Source organism: Solanum stenotomum, chromosome 11 (genome assembly GCF_019186545.1).
Source record: "Solanum stenotomum isolate F172 chromosome 11, ASM1918654v1, whole genome shotgun sequence".
Classification (NCBI taxonomy): domain Eukaryota; kingdom Viridiplantae; phylum Streptophyta; class Magnoliopsida; order Solanales; family Solanaceae; genus Solanum; species Solanum stenotomum.
In genome coordinates, this window is record NC_064292.1 from 55,030,084 (window position 1) to 55,051,814 (window position 21,731).

Genomic DNA, 21,731 nt, shown 5'->3' on the forward strand with positions numbered 1-21,731 from the left:
ATAACTAACAACTTCAACAACAAATCCAATCTTTTCTCAAATAATAAAATGAGTTTGGCGTGTGGGGGAAAGGATCACCCAACACTAAAAGCTCACATACCTTAATAGGGATCGCCCCCGACGATACCACGATGATCTTCTTGCTTGATCTTCTCTTGCTCCTCTTCTTCTCTTCTTCTTCTCTTCTTCACTCAAAACCCTCACTCTCACTCTTTTTAAAAAATGGTAAAACTGATCAAAAACATCAGCCTAACACATATATATATCCACAATAAAAGGCTAGGGAAAAGACCAAAATACCCTTACAAATTTCCGGACGGATTCCCTGCCAACTGCCCAACTTCCAAAGGGTATAACTCACTCATACGAACTCGGAATTGAGCAAACTTGGTGGCGTTGGAAAGATCATTCCACAAGCTTCGCAAAAATAATTGGAACTACTCCTAAATCATCCTGATCTAGGAGTTATGACTGCTCAAAGTTGGCTAAAAACTCATCTTTTTCCCAAATTTCCAGATTTTTTTAATTCCTTCCAAAAATAGTTAATTCCAATTCTAAGCCTCTTCATAGCTATTTCAAATTGTCGGATGTTACAATGTAGCAGTGTTTCTTTGCTTGTTTTCAGAGATGATTAATTAAATGTGGTTCTTGCACTTATCAAAAGAATGTAACATTTTACCAATTAAACTAATGCACCCATAGTCATTTGGTGTTTTTCCATTTGCATTAGATGCATCCCATAAGCCACCAAGAGGTATCAAGAAAAAATTAATAGCAAATGCTGGAAGATATTCTGAATGGTTGGAAAAGGAAAGTTTTTGGGTCATTGAGGACTTCCCATCATCACATAAGGGAATCAATTGAGCTGTGATGTAATCAATCAATTTGCCAAAGTAACATACAACAAATCCCAAGAAGTTACCCGATACATACCAATTCACAGGCAATGCGACTGATATACTTGAATCCATTCCCCATGGTGGAACCAACTTGGAATATTCCACTCCGAAACCACATACATTCTTAGTAACAAGGAATCTGAAGCAGAGGTGTCGTCATGCTTCAATGATGAGATATTCTGAAACAAAGAATTACAGATCGAATCATTGCTCCAATCTGCATATATTGCATGTAATTGCTGTGGAAATTCTGGCAGATGTGTAAGCTTCTTGCAATCTGATAAGTCAAAGGTTTGAAGATCACCAAGCTGGGCTATGCTATGAGGCAAATACTCAATTATTTCCCTTGACATTCAACTGTTTCAAAGAGGATAAGGATCCAATGTCTTCCGAAAGTCCTCCATCTATTAAATTGCAGTACCTGAGATCCAGATCTTCCAATGAACGTAACCCTTCATTATTTTCTTACTTCACATGTAATGTACAATGAGTCAACAAATCATAACTTCACATGAATATACAATTCACTTATCAATATCATTATTTTCTTACTCTACCCCCAAATGTTACTTTTTGTCATGTTTTATATTATTTATTATTGACTTATTGCACTTGAAGTTATTGAAGAGCTAGCACCATTAAACAAAAATTATGGTACAATTAATAGTTAACTATGATTTAAGTCAATATACTCTTCCTTTTCTCGAGGCACAATACTTCTTTGATTGCTTCTTTATCTCTTGTTAGCTAACTGATGAAGATCAAAGGTCAAACAATTAGGTTGGAAATTGATGGGTCTTTTTAATTTTTGGCTAAGAAATCTTTAATAATTTGATTATTTTCAACTTCCCTTACGTAAGGTCCCTTATTTTAGTCACCCAAAGACCGTACTTGAATATGAGGGTGAAACCGTACAAGCCTTCGATGGTTGGTCCACAAGATCTTCCTATAGATTACTATGGCTTCATAATCGTCATCTCGGCGTCTTTGGTGCCATGTTATCAGATACATGATTTGCTTGTGGCTTGTTATTATATTCAGTGTGCAATCCTTTGCTAACATAAGGAATATGGAAAATGATCTTAAGTAGATCTCAATGGCCATGATGTTAGTCTTTGGGCAAGCAAGACAACTTGATGGAATTGTTTCAGGCACAAAACTTATTTATAAGAACGTGTGGATGTCGTCCCAAAGTATTTGCATTCTTTTGATGATTCTTAGCTAAATGAAGTGGTAGAATAGGTTTTTTGTTTTTATAGTTTGAGCTCTTTTTACAAGGCTATTCTGTCCCAAGTTCTAATGGCTCTAATCTTAGCAAACACTGTCAAAATTATTATTGTGGTGATATAACATTTTGTTAGTGAATTCAGGTTTCTATATCTTAACTAATATATATATATAGAAATGTTGGCTCGTAACATAGGCTAATATATAGTCCCACAAATGTGCCAGATCCATAGGCTAATAATACACACGAAAAACCAAGTAAGTTGGGTAATTCTTAAAAGTTGGCTCGTAAATGCGAAAATATGTGTGAAAGAAATGGCGGGACTCTATGTAATGCTTCTCCAACTCATAACTGAGGTCCTCATATAGTTTTTTCAGAAATAAATTTTGGGTACCCCAAAAGCGCTAGAGCCATGGGCTATAATATACACGAAAACCAAGAAAGTCGGGAAAATCCTAAATGTTGACTCTTAAATGCGAAAATATGTGTGAAAAAATGGCGGGAATATACGTAATGCTTTCCTAACTCATAATGGAGGTCCGCTGTCACGACCCGATTTCTCAAGTCATGATGACACCTACTATAACCCACTAGCAGGTAAGCCAATCCGTAACCCGGAACAACAAGTAATGGGTCTGAGGGTAGAAACTAAACAAGAGTAGACAAATAACAATATACACAGGCGGAAGCAAACCAAAACATAAATACAACTAAAGATCCCTCCCATAACCTGGAAGTCACTAGTACAGAGCTACTAACAAAATGAGTACAAGTCCCAAAAGTGGACAACAGAGACTGGACTGTCTCGAAAGGTAAAAGACAAGTCTATATATACAGATGGAGACTGAAATAGTACAAAACGTCGTGTGCTCACTCTCGTCTCCGGATCAGTCTACTCCAAGCTCGATCAACGCTGGCTACTAGTGCCCGGACCTACTGGACCCCCATAAGCCCAGAAGGTACACTCATGCGCAAGTTAAATAAAAACCCGAACGGACCCCCATAAGCCCGACGAGTACACAAAATAACTAAAACTAAAGAGAATTGCATATAAGAACCCAAGAACGGAGAACATCGAACCAGAATCTCAACCCTAATTAGTAGAATCTAACAATACGGAGGTCGGACCTCGAACCGAATGCTTAGCAGAAGTACCCAAGTAACCAATCACAAGTATCAAGAATATGAGGCCGGAACTCTAACCGGATGCTCAATATAAGTATCTGGGCAATAGATGCCGAAACTCTAACCGAATGCTCTATATAAGTATCTGGGCAATAGAGGCCGGAACTCTAACCGGATGCTCTATATAAGTATCTGGGCAATAGAGGCCGGAACTTAAACCGGATGCTCTATAAAGGTGCCAATGTAGCTGCTGAAAGAGTCCTAATCGATCCACACTCATAAGTGTCCGTGGAACGCCGTCCATACTTAGCTAATCAATGTAAGTCCTTGGAACAAAATCGAAAATCAAATTCAAATCGCGAAGTAGAACTAGTGTCGCCGATGTAACTCGTGAAGCCGTAACATCGGGGAAAATAAAGATAACTATAGTCGGAGAAGAAGTATCGCCTAACTAAGGCCCAAACTATCAGACTCAAGTCTGCTACACCAGTCTACAGGGATCTAAACCGGCCGAGCGACGTCAGGGCAAAACTAAGGCCTATTGGATCCGAATAATGTATTTCTAAGGCAAGCCCTAGTCAAACCTAAACTAAGGCCCAACATTCTTCAAATAAACAATAATTAAGCATGCAAGCACTCCACATAGCGAGGAGGGTCCGTTAATAACACAAAACATGCTCACAGTTACCCGGTAATTCTCTAAATACGTCGAAAACATGATTTCTAAACACCTATGCATGACTCAATAACTACCAACCCAAATCCCAACTAATCAACATGCATTCACACTCTCAAGCTCAATCTAAGAGAGGGAAACCGTAGCCTACCTGTAGGCCGATCACACGTGCTCCAAAATCACTCCTTCGGAGCTTTCCCTTTTCGAACGTCCTCGAAACGTTGCCCCGCTATCAAAAATAGAATCACAACGTTATTACGGTCGTTTAGACACCAAAATCACAACAAACGGAGACGGGTCAATTTTGGAGTCAAAACGGGAATCATGGGACCCGCGCAGGAAATTCCGAAATTAACCCCAAAAGTGGGTCCTAACCAGTTCCCCCAGCTCATGTCCCAAAATGGGACACAATTCGGGGCTCGGGAACAACACAATATCAACATGCAACTAAAACCCAAATTTTCTCAAAAATTACAAATGGGACAGCAGTGTATTTACCAAAAACGGGCTGTCTACAGTAAAATCTGACAACACCACAACGTTCTCCTCGAAAAACCACTCAACATAGCCTCAAAAATCACCAAAATCGGATCTAAAATGGCTACGAAAACAAGTTTCAAAAATTTCCAAAATTAAGCTCACAAAAGGGTGCGGCAGCAGGTATTTTACGAAAATTACCTCAAACGGGGACTCCAAATCACTATCCGAGCTCACCAACACGTTGTCCTCGAAAAATCTCACAACTTTGCCTTTTGAATCGCCCAAATCGGTTGAGAGATGAGAGAGTTATGAGGGTTTGAAATTTGGGAAATGTTTCTGATTTTCTGCAATAATTGCAGAAAATCTGCAACATTTCCAAAACTTAAAATTCCGATGGGGTGCTCCGATCTCGTTCGGAACCCCGTGCACGCAAACGAGATATGCAACCATACCAAATTCGACATTCCAGACTCAACGGCACAGTCGAAATTTCCATCAGAGGTCATTTCGATAAAAAGTGGGTCCCACTTCCAAAAGCCCTTTTAAGTCAAAACCCACAAAAGGGCTCGGAAAGATATCGAAAACCTCCAGACACAAAAGAAGGGTCAATCTAGACCAAACTCGACATTCCGGAGCTAACCACGCTGACGGAATTCTCATCCGAGCGCGTTTACTCAGAATGTTGACCAAAGTCAAACTTAAGCCAAATTTCAAAGGCTAAAACGCCTAATCGCACCGACTCACACTGAAAACCTCGGGAGTCATGTCGACCATGCTACTAGCCTAAAATGACCCTTCCGGAGCTGATGGAATCGTCAGAATTGGATTCCGATGTCATCTTCTTGAACTTTTGATCGAAAATGATCGTTCAAGGTTAATAAGCTCCAAAACACAAAAACTCGCACCAAGACCAAACGAACGACCAAGTGACTGAACTGTTAATCCCAGCAAGTCATAAATGACTTGGGGTCGCTATAGGAACGCTCTAAATGACATACAGAAGGCAAGACACAGAAATGACCAAGAGGGTCATTACATCCGCGTATAATTTGTTTGAAAAAAAAAATCGAATGCCCCAAAGGCGCCAAAACCATGGGCTTATACACACCAAAAATGGTTAAAGTTGGGTAATTCCTTAAAGTTGACTCGTAAATGCAAAAATATGCATGTAAAAATGGCGGGACTATACGTAATGCTTCCTCAACTCATTACAGAGGTCCTCATATAGTTTTTTAAGAAGAAAATTCCAAGTGCCCCAAAGGCGCCAGATCTATGGGCTAATACACATGAAAAATGGTAAAAGTCAGGTAATTTCTAAAATTTGCTCGTAAATGTTAAAATATGTGTGAAAAAAATGGCGGGACCATACGTAATGCTTCCCAACTCATTATGGAGATCCTCATATAGTTTTTTAAGCAGATTTTTTGGGTGCTCCAAAGCCGCCATATCCATGGGCTAATACACACGAAAAAGGCAAAAATTGGGTAATTCCTAAAAGTTGGTTCGTAAATGTAAAACTATGCGTGTAAAAATGGCGGGACTATATGTAATGCTTCCCCAACTCATTACGGAGGTCTTCATATAGTATTTTTAGAAAAAAAATTTGGGTCCCCCAAAGGCGCCAGATCCATGGGCTAATAATACACATGAAAAATGACGAAAGTTGGGTAATTCCTAAAAGTTTGCTCATAAATATGAAAATATGCATAAAAAAATGTTAGGACTGTACATAATGCTTTCTCAACTAATTATAGAGGTCATCATGTAGTTTTTTCATAAAAGAATTTCGGGTGCCCCAAAGGCGCCGCATCCATGGGCTAATACACACGAAAAACCAAAAAATATGCGTGAAAAAATTGGTGGGACTATACGCAATGCTTCCCAAACTCATTACGAAGGTCCACATATATTTTTTTAGAAAACTTTTTTGGGTGCCCAAAAGGTGACAAATCCATTGGTTAATACACACGAAAAATCAAGAAAGTCGGATAATTTCTAAAAATTGACTCCTAAATCTGAAAATATGCGTGAAAAATCTACGGCACTATACATAATGCTTTCCCAACTCATTACGGAGGTCCTCATATAGTTTTTTTAGAAAAAAAATTTGGGTGCCCCAAAGGCGTCAGATCCATGGCTTAATACACTCGAAAAACCAAGAAAGTCTACTAATTCCTAAAAGTTGGCTCATAAATGCGAAAATATGTGTGAAATAAATGGCGGGACTACACATAATGCTTCTCCAACGTATTACAGAGGTCTTCATATAGTTTTTTCAGGAAAAAAAAATCGGGTGCCCTAAAGGCGCCAAATCCATGGGCATTAACACACGAAAAACCAAGAAAGTCAGGTAATTTCTAAAAGTTGGCTTCAAAGTTGAGTTTTTTCTCTAATTTTTCAAAATCTTTTATGATTCCATACAATCATATTAACACATTTCATTGAAATCAATTTCTACTAAGCATGCCACTACTACACATAGTTTAAAATAGGGAAAATGCATAAGTACCCCCAACCTATGCCCGAAATATCAGAGATACACTTATACTATACTAAGGTCCTATTACACCCTCCTCCCCCCGAACTTATTTTATAAATAATTTTCTACCCCTTTACGGCCTACGTGGCACTATCCTTGAAAAAATTGTCAACATGCGCTGAGCACAAAAGATAGTGCCACGTAGGTTGAAAAGGAATAGAAAATTATTTATAAAATAAGTTCCAAGGAGGGGGGGAGGGGAATAATAGGACCTTAATATAGTATAAGTGTGTCTCTGAGATTTCGGGCATAGGTTGGGAGGTACTAATGCTTTTTTCCTTTAAAATAATATAAAGACTGAGTAATATTTCTTAAATTAAAATTAGCGGCTAGACCTTGGTCACGTACTACTGAACCATTTTCCTAGAAATATCATATAATATAAGATATAATACTATCTTATATTAATTCATAAAAAGGCAAATTGTACAGGGAAGCCATGACGATAACATTTGTTTTAAACCTCATCGACTACGTCACTAGCCATCAACTCAAACACCTATTTATTCAAATGAAAAATCAATATATTGGACTATAATTTTACTCAAATTAATTGTTCTAATAAAAATAATAATAATATCTCCAAAAATAAACAGAAATCAAGAAAATGGAAAAATCACATGAAAATGTTAAGGCATTTGGATGGGCAGCTAGAGATACTTCTGGGTACTTTCTCCTTTCAACTTCTCAAGAAGGTACCATCTTTTCGGATTTACGTTATATAAACTGACAATATAGATAGTGTATATTTTATATGAATTAGATCTACACAACATATCTACACCGATAATGTATATATTGTGTATATTAATTTCGAACATATTGATAAACTAGTTGACCGAACAATATATATGTGTAACTTTTCTTGTTGAATGGTGAAGGGTGACTGGTGAAAAAGATGTGCAATTCAAAGTTATGTATTGTGGAATTTGTCATTTTGATCTTCATCAACTCAAGAATGAATGGAGCAATAGTATATATCCATTGGTACCAGGGTAAGTTTCATTTTGCTCCATATATTTTACTATGTTTTTTATTATAACTCTGTCATAGACAAAAACCGTTCTATCTAATTTAATTTAAGTGGAAAATAGTAGATGAAAGGACTTATTATTCACCAAGTTTCAAAAAGAGTATTCTTATAATTGCAATATATGTATCTTATTACAGAGGCACAGCCAGGATTTGAACAATATAATAATTGCAATATATGTAGTTAGTTTTGGTAATTGTTTGGACTATGAAACTCTAAATTTGATCATCAAGAAGTTTACTAGAAAACTTCGCGATGATGAAATATGTTGGTAAACAACTAAAATCCACAGCTAAATCGGATTAATTAGCTTAGGTTTTATAGCTAAGGGTAAGATCTGCTTACATTTTATCCTCCTCTGACTCGATTTGTGAGATTATACTGAATATGTTGTTGTACATTACAGGCATGAAGTTGTTGGTGTAGTAACTGAAATTGGTAGCAAAGTTGAGAAATTCAAAATTGGTGGCAAAGTTGGAGTTGGATGTTTAGTAGGATCATGTAGAAAATGTGAAAATTGTGACAACGATCTTGAAAATTATTGTCGCGATCAGATCATGACATACAATGGTGTTTACACCGATGGAATCCCCACGTATGGTTACTCAGATATAATGGCAACGAATGAACACTACGTGGTCCATTGGCCCGAAAATTTACCAATGGAAGCAACTCCCCTGTTATGTGCAGGGATCACAACTTATAGTCCTTTGAGATATTACGGATTAGATAAACCTGGAATGCACATTGGTGTTGTTGGTCTTGGTGGTCTTGGACATATGGCTGTGAAATTTGCTAAGGCGTTCGGAATCAAAGTTACTGTGATAAGTACATCTGTTAGTAAGAAAGACGAAGCAATTGATCGTTTAGTGGCAGACTCGTTTTTGGTCAGTCGTGACCCTGACCAAATGCAGGTCGATCAATCAATCAACTCTGTCTCAATTTCAAATTTATAACATCGGTGTGACTTACAAATAATATTAATTTTCGTTTGTATGTTAAATACGAGCAGGGTGCAGCAGGGTCATTAGATGGCATCATCGATACTGTATCCGCGATTCACCCTCTTCTTCCATAGATTAATTTGTTGAAAACTCATGGGAAGCTTGTGATGGTTGGTGCCCCTGAAAAAACCACTAGAGTTGCCTGTATTTCCGAGTCCGGAGCCAAAAGGGTAAAAAAAAATTGTCAAAAATTTCAAAAGGGCACATCAATTTTTTTCTAACCAAAAGGGTAAAATCGCTCCTGAGGGGGCGATATCCTTCGGAGAAAATTAACTCCGTCTACTTCATTAAAATAAACAAAAATCGCTGCCCCAGCAGCGATGTTGTTGATTTTTTTTTAATTGTTTTTCTCTTAAAATCGCTGCCTTAGCAGCGAATTTGTCAAATTTGTTTTTTTTTTTTAAATCGCTGCACTGGCTTTTTTTAACTATCCAAATTTATTAAAAGGTTGGATAGTTAAAGTGCCTGTTTGTGCACTATGAAAGTTGGAGGTCAAAGTTGAAATTTGAAGCCAAGTTCTGGGTCCAATATATGTATTATGCCTATATTTAATCTATAATCCCGGGCTTGTGGGAAAGAGCGGCAAGAGTGGCACTTGTACTTGTGACCTTTGTTTCTTAGAAGAGGAGCTACTTGCCTTTTCATAACTGCTCCTCCTTATCCCAATGTGAAGCTTGGGTTCATCTTTAGACAACAAACGAACTCCGAAATCATTTATTTCTCCAAAATCATTCCTTTCTTGAGGGGAGTATAACCTAATGCACCCATAGTCATTTGGTGTTTTTCCATTTGCTTTAGATGCATCCCACAAGCCACCAAGAGGTACCAACAAAAAATGAGAAGTATCTTCATCAGTATATTCTGAATGGTTAGATAAGGAAAATTCCTGGGTCATCGACGACATCCCATCATCACATAAGGGAATCAAATGAGCTGTGATATCAATTAATTTGCCCAAGTAACATACAGCAAATCCCAAGAAGTTATCCGATACATACCAATTCTCAGGCAATGCGACTGATACACTTGCACCCATTGCCTGATGGAGGAACCAACCTGGGATATTCTTCGCCCAACTCACAAACACTCTTAGTGACAAGGAATCTGAAGCACAGATGGCATGCTGCAATGAGGAGATATTCTGAAACAACGAATTACAGAACGAATCAATGCTCCAATCTGCATTTATTGTATCTAATTGTTGTGGAAATTCTGNTGGTCCATTGGCCCGAAAATTTACCAATGGAAGCAGCTCCCTTGTTATGTGCAGGGATCACAACTTATAGTCCTTTGAGATATTACGGACTAGATAAACCTGGAATGCACATTGGTGTGGTTGGTCTTGGTGGTCTTGGACATATGGCTGTGAAATTTGCTAAGGTGTTCGGAATCAAAGTTACTGTGATAAGTACATATGTTAGTAAGAAAGACGAAGCAATTAATCGTTTAGTGGCAGACTCGTTTTTGGTCAGTCGTGACCCTGACCAAATGCAGGTCGATCAATCAATCAACTCTGTCTCAATTTCAAATTTATAACATCGGTGTGACTTACAAATAATACTAATTTTCGTTTGTATGTTAAATACGAGCAGGGTGCAGCGGGGTCACTAGATGGCATCATCGATACTGTATCCGCAATTCACCCTCTTCTTCCATAGATTAATTTGCTGAAAACTCATGGGAAGCTTGTGATGGTTGGTGCCCTTGAAAAAACCACTAGAGTTGCCTGTATTTTCAAGTCCGGAGCCAAAAGGGTAAAAAAAAATTGTCAAAAAATTCAAAAGGGCACATCAATTTATTTTTTACCAAAAGGGTAAAATCGCTCCTGAGGGAGCGATATCCTTCGGAGAAAATTAACTCCGTGTACTGCGTTAAAATAAACAAAAATCATTGCCCCAGCAGCGATGTTGTCGATTTTTTTTTAATTGTTTTTCTCTTAAAATCGTTGCCTTAGCAACGAATTTGTCAAATTTGTTTGTTTTTTTTAAATCGCTGCACCGGCAGCGATTTTGTCAAATTTTAATTATTATTTTTTAAATGGCTGCTTCAGCAGCCTTTTTTAAAAAAAATAATTTAATATCGCTGCAATAGCAGCGATTCTCTTTTATTTTTTAATTTTAATTTTTAATTTTTTTCCAAAACTTCTTTTAAAAAAAAGTCTAAAGACAAAACGCTATGGAAAAATAAATGTTTTGGGTTAAAACGCTGCTCAGCAGCTATTTAAAAATAAATTAAAAAATTTAAAGAATTTTAAAGAAAATTGTTGCAATTGCAGCGACTTTTATTTAATTTTTTTATGTAAAAAAAAAAAGAAAAAACGCTGCTGGAACAGTGATTTACTTTTTTTAAGACAAAAAAAAATTGGCAAAAATTCGCTGTTGTGGCAGCAATTTTATGAAAAAAAGGTTTTTTTTTGACAAAATATCTGATGTAACGTAACAGAGTTAATTTTCTACAAAAAATATCACTCCCTCAGGAGCGATTTTACCCTTTTGGTTAAGAAAATAAATTGATGTGCCCTTTTGGAATTTTTGACAATTTTTTTTTTTTTGCCTTTTTGGCTCCGAACTCCTGTATTTCCCCTGCTTTTAGGTACGTTTGGTTATAAATCGACGATTTTGTATATACATTTTTTTTATAGTGATACGTATGTTTAATATAACGTGTGTAATAAGAAGGAAGCCAGTGGCGGGGAGCGGGATAGGAGGGATGAAGGAGACACAAGAGATGGTAGATTTCGCGGCAAAGCATAACATAACACCAGATGTTGAAGTTGTGCCAATGGACTACGTGAATACAGCGTTGGAACGCCTTTTGAAATCAGACGTGAAGTATCGTTTTGTGCTTGACATTGGCAACACATTGAACAAGAATTGAGATGAGGGGGGACATCTTGGTCAAGAAAATGAGTGTGTTATAGGGTTATGATTTTGTATTAAGCTTGTACATTTTTGCTGTTTAGTTTATTTCTTATGTTTTGTGTATCAAAAGGAATAAGGAGTTAAGAGAATAAATAAGATATTATGTTTTTTAGTATTGACGCTCGATAAAACCGTATCAGCATTCAATGTTTACATCAAACTATACTGATTTATCAGGGTTAAGTCATGAATTAAGGTGAAATATGCATTATTTAACTATAGTTCAATGATAGAAGTGTATGTGTAGGCATGTGGCGAAGGCTTCATAGGTCTTGTCCCGTCTCTCACTCAGATTTATCTTGCCATTTGACCTCTTTTCCCACGTGATTACTTTAGAAATGCACTCGTTTAGGACGGGGAGTGTCACAACCCACTCAAAACGCCACAACTTTCCCATTTAACTCAATGTGCCAAAGATAGTCGATTGGAGCGCGACTTCTGTCCATAGCCATCATATATTCATTGAATCAGTATAAACATCGAGTACGGTTAAATTTTTGCCTCTAAATTAACAAGTATAGTTTTGTCGTAGCACATATCGACAGGGGTGGAGCCACCTTGTACTAAGGGGGTTCATTTGAATCCCCTTCGGTGGAAAATTATATTATTTATATATAGTTGTAATAATTTTTTATGTATATATAGCAGATGTCGAACCCCCTTCGGCTACTTTGTGTGTCTATTTCTCTAAATTTTAAACTCCCTTATTGAAAATTCTGGACCTGCCACTGCATATCGATTTTCTTGATGTATGCGTATAATTAACCATCTTTTATGGAGTAGAGCAAAATGCAATAAACAATATCTATAAATTATAGTGCCAATGGAATTATTTTAATATGAATAAGAAATATCATATAGTTAAGTTTGGCTAAATTATGGTAAATACTAATTAGCCGCACTAGGTGTTTATAGCAAATCAATAAATTATTTTAACTTTAATTTATTAAAATAATAAGATAAAAATACATATTACTTAAATAATTATGTGGTAAATTTGTGTAGTGCCTGACAAATCAATGAATCAAAGTTAGGCGTTTATTATATACCAAATTAATCTTTAATCATGGTTACGTAATATGTGTTCTTACTTCAATTTTTAATTGCTAAAGTTAATTAATTTGATTTGATGTAAATAATAATACAGACAAAAATTTTCTTATAAAAAAAAAAATTTGCGTAAATAATGTACATTTTAAATATCAAACATGAGAGTGGTAGCGCCCCAACGATAAAAACTTTTTTGTATCTAATATTTAAAATTATATTGTCCAAATAAATGGACGAAAAAAGAAAACAAAAAGTAGTGGGAAAAAGGGGGAAAATAACTCGATAAAAATGTAGTGGGAATAAGTCGGAAATTGCAATTATTAATTGGTCCAAATTTCACACTTTGATGTTTTTATTTTCTTTTAATTATACTTTCACATTATCTACGTGGATATTGTTTAGCCACTAATATTAACTTTATGTTTTTCACGTTTGGAAAGCTTTTCAAGAACCTTTTTTTTTGGGGGCAATTTAAGGAAAAAAATAATTAACGTACATACTGTGTTTAAGTTATCGCACTATTTTGTAATTGTCATTGTTTTCATATCAGTTGCTTTGTTTACACAACATTTCCCGACCCTCCCAACTCCCTCTATTCAATGCTTGAACGCTTTCTTCATGGCGTGACACGTCTAGACACTGATTAATCAGCTAAAAGATGACGGTTCCAAAGTAAGAGGTGATTGGTAGTGCTTGTCATGGGAAGAGAGCTCTCACCTTGATGGAAGAATTGTTGTTTTCCTTTTTTCATACCTACTGATATATAGCTTTCGAGCCAATGATTCTTTAAAAATAGTCTCTCTACCTGTACATGAAAATTAAGAATAAGGTGATTGCGTACACTCCATTTTTCGACTTTCGTGGACCTCATTATAAGATTTCACTTAATATATTATAATATTAAAATAATAAAGAATATTTTAAAAGCTCGTAAACTTCAAATTGGGAAAAAAAAACAGTGGAAGCCTTTTTTTTTAAAAAAAAGTCCTGCAAAGTAGGACTAAAGAACATTCTACACCTATCGACCACAAAAAAGAAGTCAAAATCCAATTTGTTCAAGTAAGTCATTAGTTGTTACACCTCATCGATAACGTCACATATTTTTCACTCAAAATCCTATAAATATGGATCATAACATAAGCACTTTTGTATCATTCATATTTTTCTACATTTTTCTCTATTATTATAATTTATTTATACTATATCTATACACTACATAAATATTTTTATTTTCAAACGATAAAGCAAAATCATTTGAAAATGAACATCCAATTAAGGCATTTGGATGGGCAACTAGAGACACTTCTGGAGTTCTATCTCCTTCAATTTTTCAAGAAGGTACAAATTATTATTTTTAATTTTGATGATGTGTTTTTCATTTCTATCGAAAACAAATTCTCTACAAGCTAAGCTAGGATAACATCTGCGTATGTATGCTATAATAAAAATGGTTTTTAGCATAAGTAATAACTAATAATTATTGTCCATTAACAAAACGTGTTGACATTTTTACCAGTATTAGTTATTTGTTATTGGATCCAATGCCGTTATAGGCTTTGACGACATTCACAAAGAGTGCCAAAATGTAATTATCACTCGCAACTGCCTCTAAAAGATCAATTTTTTCTAGTGACACTAGGTTTCTCAGACCCCACCTGTATGATTATACTGAATTTGTTGTTGTTGTTTTATTGTAAATTTGATGATGATCATTTTGTGTTAATGGGTGCAGAGTGACAGGTGAAAAAGATGTGCAATTTAAAGTTATGTATTGTGGAATTTGTCATTCTGATCTTCATCAACTCAAGAATGAATGGGGAAATAGCAAGTACCCGATGGTGCCTGGGTAAATTAATCTGTTCTTGTGTATTTTCTTTTATTGTTAGATCCAAAATTATTAACCAGAATTTTCACTAACGAGATTCAAAAATATTAAGGCACAAAGAAGCTAACGGAATTCAACATTCACTATATATATACACATAAGTAATTTTTCGGTGAAGAACATTTGCTAGCTAGTTTTCTTGTTCTCTGTATCTTTTCAATTTTTCACATTATATTTTTGATTTGAAAGCAATCTTGATTTGGTTCTTAGTCTATAATTGGCCATTTTGAGCTCTTGATACCTCAGTAAATCCTGAGTTGTTGGCACATGTTACTCCCTCCGTTCTATTTTATAAGAGTTAATTTGACTCGGTACGGAGTTTAAGAAAGAAAAAAGATTTTTAAAACTTGTAGTCTAAAATGAAAGATAGAAATTGTTGTGGCTATAAATCATTTTATAAAGGGTAAAATGGACATTTTAAAGTTAAATGTGTCATTCTATTTGAGACAGACTAAAAAGGAAAGTAAGTTGTATAAACTGCGACAGAGTAAAAATTAGCTGAATTTGTGTCGATTCGATCTACTCGTGAGTGTAACTAATTGTAAATATAATTGCAGGCATGAGGTTGTTGGTGTTGTAACTGAGGTAGGAAGCAAGGTGGAGAAATTTAAGGTTGAAGATAAAGTAGGTGTTGGATGTATGGTAGGATCATGTCGAAAATGTGAGAATTGTAGCGTTAATCTCGAGAATTACTGTCCTCGTCAGATACCTACATACAACGGCTATAGCTTAGACAGAACCCTCACGTTTGGAGGTTACTCTGACATGATGGTATCTGATGAGCATTTTGTAGTACATTGGCCTGAAAACTTGTCGATGGACACTGCTCCCCTGTTATGTGCTGGAATTACTACTTATAGTCCTTTGAAATATTTTGGACTTGATAAGCCTGGAATGCACATTAGTGTTGTTGGTCTTGGAGGGCTCGGACATATGGCTGTTAAGTTCGCTAAGGCATTCGGAACCAAAATGACTGTCATTAGTACATCTGCTAATAAGAAGCAAGAAGCAATTGAGCGTTTGATTCTTTCTTGATCAGTCGTGATCCTGAGCAGATGAAGGTGAATAAAATAATTCGTTATCATTGAACTCTGTGATCATCTTATCTGAATGTTTAATCTGTTTGAGATAGCACTTTTATTTAGTTGCGTCTTCAACACACCTCTGCCTGTTTTTTTCATGAGTAAAGCACGTGATTTTTTTTATTTTTGTTGACAATGGTGGTGTTGAGGTTTTGGAACTCACGACCTCCGCTTGCTCTGGTTCCGTGTTGAAGCGTGTAACGATGTCATCTAAAATCTTAATTAAGTTGTTTTGCCAGTTTAACAATTTAAACACGAGAATGGGGGCTAACCTTTTGTTTATTCGTTTATTTATATACGAACAGGCTGCAATGAACACATTGGATGGGATCATCGACACTGTTTCGGCGGTGCATCCTATTCTTCCATTGCTTATGTTGATGAAATCTCATGGTAAGCTTGTTATGGTTGGTGCACCAGAAAAACCGGTGGAGTTGCCTGTGTTTCCACTACTTATGGGTAAGCATCGGACAATAATTTCGTATGCACGATTTCAATAATAAAGTTTAGATTAAAGTAAATATAATGTGGCTCTTCCCACACATAGTGAAAGCTTAGTGCACCAAACAATCTTTACTAAAGTTTGTATAAATAATAATGTGAAAAACAGGAAGGAAGCTAGTGGCTGGAAGTTGCATAGGAGGGATGAAAGAGACTCAAGAAATGTTGGATTTTGCGGCAAAGCATAACATAACACCAGATATTGAAGTTGTGCCAATGGACTATGTGAACACAGCGTTGGAACGTTTTCTGAAATCGGATGTGAAATATCGTTTCATGCTCGACATTGGCAATACATTGAACAAGAAATGAGAATATTAATAGGGGGATTTACATCCAATGGTCTAGCAGTGTTTGTTTGCTTAGATTACATGATTAATAAAATGTGTTTCTTGCACTTATTAAAATAGAAAAAGAATGTTAGTACATTTTACAGTAGATATGAACGGAGACTATGCAACTTCAGTAGAACTTGATGGTTGGGGAGAAATTATTTGAGCTCCATTGGATTCCAAAGCTTCTGCAATTTATCTATTTGTCAGGAAATGGAAAATGTGATTATGTTTCGAAATGAAATATAAAAAGAATGAACTTTTGCCAACCCAAATTGTACGTACATGTTCCCTTCATAGGCAGTGTCCCGAAACTCACTGCTGATTACTGATACGTACATCACCTATTGCCAATAGAAGAAAGAATGAGAAGAAATAATTTATATATAAACTTGTTCATTTATTTGGTGGAGTAAGTAATATTTGTTGATAGTCGTTTGTGTAGTTTACCTCTCCTCATAATCTGAGAAGAAATAATTTATATATAAACAGAGAACACAATTTCATGAGGTATCTACCTATATTTAATCTATAATCCGGGGCTTGTGGGAAAGAGCTGCAAGAGTTTCTTAGAAGAGGAGCAAGTTGCCTCTTCTTCATATTTGCTCTTCCTTATCCCAATGTGAAGCTCAGATTCATTTTTATACAACAAACGAACTCCAAATGCCATTTGTCCAAAAACATCAAACTTAATGCACCCATAGTCATTTGGTGTTTTTCCATTTGCATTGCATGCATCCCATAAGCCACCAAGAGGTACCAAAAAAAAATTAAAACATGGCATGGTCATCCGACAGGTATTTGGTGTTTTTCCATTCCACCATTCATCATAAAGTTCTGTATTTATGGATAAGGCAAATTGCTGGGTCATCGACGACATCCCATCATCACATAAGGGAATCAAATGAGCTGTGATGCAATCAATTGATCCTATGCCATAAGAACATACAGCAAATCCGAAGAAGTTATCACTTACATACCAATTCTTAGGCAAATTGACTGATACACTTTTGCCCATTCCCTGATAGTTGAACCAACTTGGGATATGCCAGCCCCCCAAACTCCTAATCACTCTTAGTGACAAGGAATCTGAAACAGAGATGTCATGCTGCAATGATGAGAAATTCTGAAACAACGAATTACAGAATGAATCATTGCTCCAATCTGCATATATTGTATCTAATTGATGTGGAAATTCTGGCAGCTGTGTAAGCTTCTTGCAATCTGATAATTCCAACCATCGAAGAGCACCAAGTTTGGATATGCTTTGAGGCAAATGCTCAAAATTATTTCTACTGAGATACAACTTTTTCAAAGAGGATAAACATCCAATGTCTTCTGGCAGCTGTGTAAGTCTCTCGCAATCTGATAAGTTTAAGCATTCAAGAGCACCAAGTTTGAATATGCTTTGAGGAAAATGCTCAAAATTATTTCCATTGAGATACAACCTTTTCAAAGAGGATAAACATCCAATGTCTTCTGGCAGCTGTGTAAGTTTCTTGCAATTTGATAAGAACAACACTCGAAGAGCACCAAGTTCGGATATGCTTTGAGGCAAACGCTCAAAATTATTTCCACTGAGATACAACTCTTCCAAAGAGGATAAACATCCAATGTATTCTGGCAGCTGTGTAAGTCTCTTGCAATCTGATAATTGCAACCATCGAAGAGCACCCAGTTTGGATATGCTTTGAGGCAAATGCTCAAAATTATTTCCACCGAGACACAACCCTTTCAAAGAGGATAAGGATCCAATGTCTTCCAGAAGTCTTCCATCTATTATATTGCAGTACCTGAGATCCAGCTTTTCCAATGAGAGTAACCCTTCATTCACCCGAGGGAACACAAAGAACAATCCATCTTCTGATTTTCCTCTTCCAAAACTCAAACTTTTAAGCTTGTTCAACCGGACGATGGAAGACGGAGGACGTGAGATTAGAGTATCACTGGCATTAAGCTTCTCCAAGTTTTCTAAATCACCTATCTCTTCTGGCAAGCTTTCAAGCTTTGAGCAACCCGACACATTTATCTTCATCAAACATTTCGACTTACAAATGCTGCTTGGAAGAGATGCAAGGTTTTCCATGTCATTCAAAGATAATGGCAGTTTCCTTATTCCAAGGATTTCTGGAAATTTCTGTAAACTAGAGCAGTCTCTTAGATTCAAAGATTCAAGAGATTCCACATTAACATATGGAAACCTCTCAAGGCTTTCACAAAAATCCAAATTTAACTCAATGAGTTTTTTGCAATACTTGAGGGAAGGATGAACTTCTTCAAGACTCGTACATAGCTCTAGATTCAAATACTCCAAATTTGGCATCCCCTCAAAATCTGGTGTTCTCTTCAGGCTTTTAGAGCCACCTAGATCTAACCTTTGTAGAGACGGAAATTGCGGCAGCTATTCAAAACACAGAAAGAATGATGAAAAATGAGTAAAGTAGTACACGACATGTTTATATTATAACTCAACATGTAAAATGAGAAATTGTTTGATTTTACTTTATATGGAAACTAGTAAAAGTGGAAGAATTTAAGTCAAAAGTTGAATTACGAAAATATTCTTTAGGTATTAATTTATTTTCTTGAAATTATTTAAAATATTATTTTTCATTTACTATTTATTTTGGAATTCAATAAATTTTGACTGTTCGTATTATTGTAATTAATACTCCTATTTCCAAGACTTACAATTCAATACACATTATTAAATTGCAAGTAATTATTAGCAAGAAAAAATCAGTAATATTTACGTACATCTTTCACGTAGTAATAATGATGATTTTTCATAATCATAGTTACTATGAATTTTTTAATAATTAGTCATAATGATTTTCCATTACACATTTAATATATTTGGATTCTTTTACATATTTTATCCTTAGATTACAGATTTATTTCTACATTACATTTAAATGTTACAAATTGTTTGATAAATTAAATAGTAAATAGTAAATCATCATATTAATATACATAAATTACCACTAACTCATCATTATGTAAATGTATGTAACACCCACTAATTATATTCATTATGTTTTTTACTCTCATCTCTCATCGATAATCTCAAATGGATCAATAATATATTTATGACAACTCTTTGTGTTCCTCAATGCGATCCTATAAATAGTGACATTTGACACAATAATGTACCCACTTAAATCAATTGAAAAAAATATGAGAAAATCTCTATGCTCTCTTCTCTTGTGTCTTTTTATTTGTTTAGTTTAACCTTTATGTTTCTTGTTTGTTGTTATTGTACAACTTTCTATTGTTGTGTTGTTATTATTATTGAGAATTTACCATGGTTTGTTGCTTTGTATATATTAGTCTATCATGTGGTATTTTAGTATCCTCATTTGAATTTGAATTTGTGCAATAGTTAGTTATTTTCACTTTATGCACTTTTAGTCAATTTTATAGTTAAAAGTATTTTTTTAATTAGGAAGATATATGTAGTTCCTATCGAAACAATGATGAATTTTGCAATACAAAATTTATATGAATTATTTTGGGATAAACATGCAATGCACGTTCTCAGATCTAGTCATCATCATCATCATATTACTATAAGTGGGAACAAAAAAAGTTAAAAGTTGAATTATGATTTTATCCCTATTATAAATTAAAATGTTATAAAAACATTTAATTATTTAATTTTAAATAGTATAATTTTAATTTAAATGTTAATGAATTTTGCACTTCCTTAAATTAATTCCTAATTAAAATATCTAATTTAATAATATTTATCATTTATAATCTATATGTATATTTAATTTAATCATCATATATATATAAATAAAAAGAGTTAAAAGTTAAATTATGATTTTATCCCTATTATAAATTAAAATGTTATAAAAACATTTAATTATTTAATTTAAATATTAAATTGTATCATTTTAATAAAAATGTTAATGAATTTTTCACTTCCTTAGATTAATTCCTAATTAAAAAAAATCTAATTTAATAATATTTATCATCTATAATCTATATGTATATTTAATTTAATCATCATATCATATCATCATAATATGTATATCCTTCATTATATTAAAAGGTTATAAATTATTTAATTAATTAAATAGGAAAAATAAATAAAACATTCACCCAATGCTTAATAACATGTTTCAGGTTCAAAACAAAATTCTACGTGTTTAGATAAACAAAGCGTCAAAACATATCAAATTCTTCGCTACATTAATTTAAAAACAATGAACATTTAAAGGAGACTACTTTTTAAATGTTGTCATACCAAATGTTAAAAATAGCTAAAATAATGATAGGAAATAATAATTGCTCTCATTTTACAAGCTTTCCAAAATTAGTTTCTACATTTCCAAAATGATTATAAATAATTAAAAATAAATAATAGTATATAATTTAATAAAATAGTTACTCTAAAAACTTGCAGTAGCTTATGGCTTTATATGATTTTTTTATAGTACTAATATTATAAGTTTAAAAATATAATATCTCGCAAATTGAATGAACTAACAAAAGCTAGAATTAGAAAGAGTGATTTTTGGAAATAATAAAAATCTGGAAAAATGGTTAAGTTAAGTTTGAGTTTTTGGTCAACTTCAAACGACCATAACTCCTAGCTCAAAATGAGTTAGGTGTGTTTCTAGATATCGTAGGAAAGATCTTGGAATAATCTTTCCAACGCCGCTGAGTTTGCGCAATTCCAAGTTCGTATGAGTGGGATATGCCCATTGAAAGTTGGGTTGTTTGGATAAGAAAAGTCTAATCCGGATTTTAGAAGGACATTATGGTCTTTTCACCACCCAATTAATTAATTTCGTTTTTGGTAATTAAGTTGGGGTCTAAACTTATTGGATTCAGTTTACGCTTTTGAGAAACAAGTTAGGATTATGAGAGAAGAGAAAAGAAGAGGAGAAGGAGCAAGTAATCGTCAAGTTCTTGAAACTAGGCTCGTGGATTTCGTCAAGGGGTGATCCCTTGAGGTATGTGAGTCC

The 21,731-nt window shown here is 34.8% G+C and overlaps 1 protein-coding gene and 1 pseudogene across 1 annotated transcript in view; one reads left to right on the forward strand and one right to left on the reverse strand.

The window, feature by feature from the left end:
- Positions 1–21,731, reverse strand: part of LOC125843865 (TMV resistance protein N-like) — a 367,653-nt gene that overhangs the window by 260,489 nt on the left and 85,433 nt on the right. The window lies entirely within an intron of this gene.
- Positions 11,712–17,097, forward strand: LOC125844415 (8-hydroxygeraniol dehydrogenase-like; annotated as a pseudogene).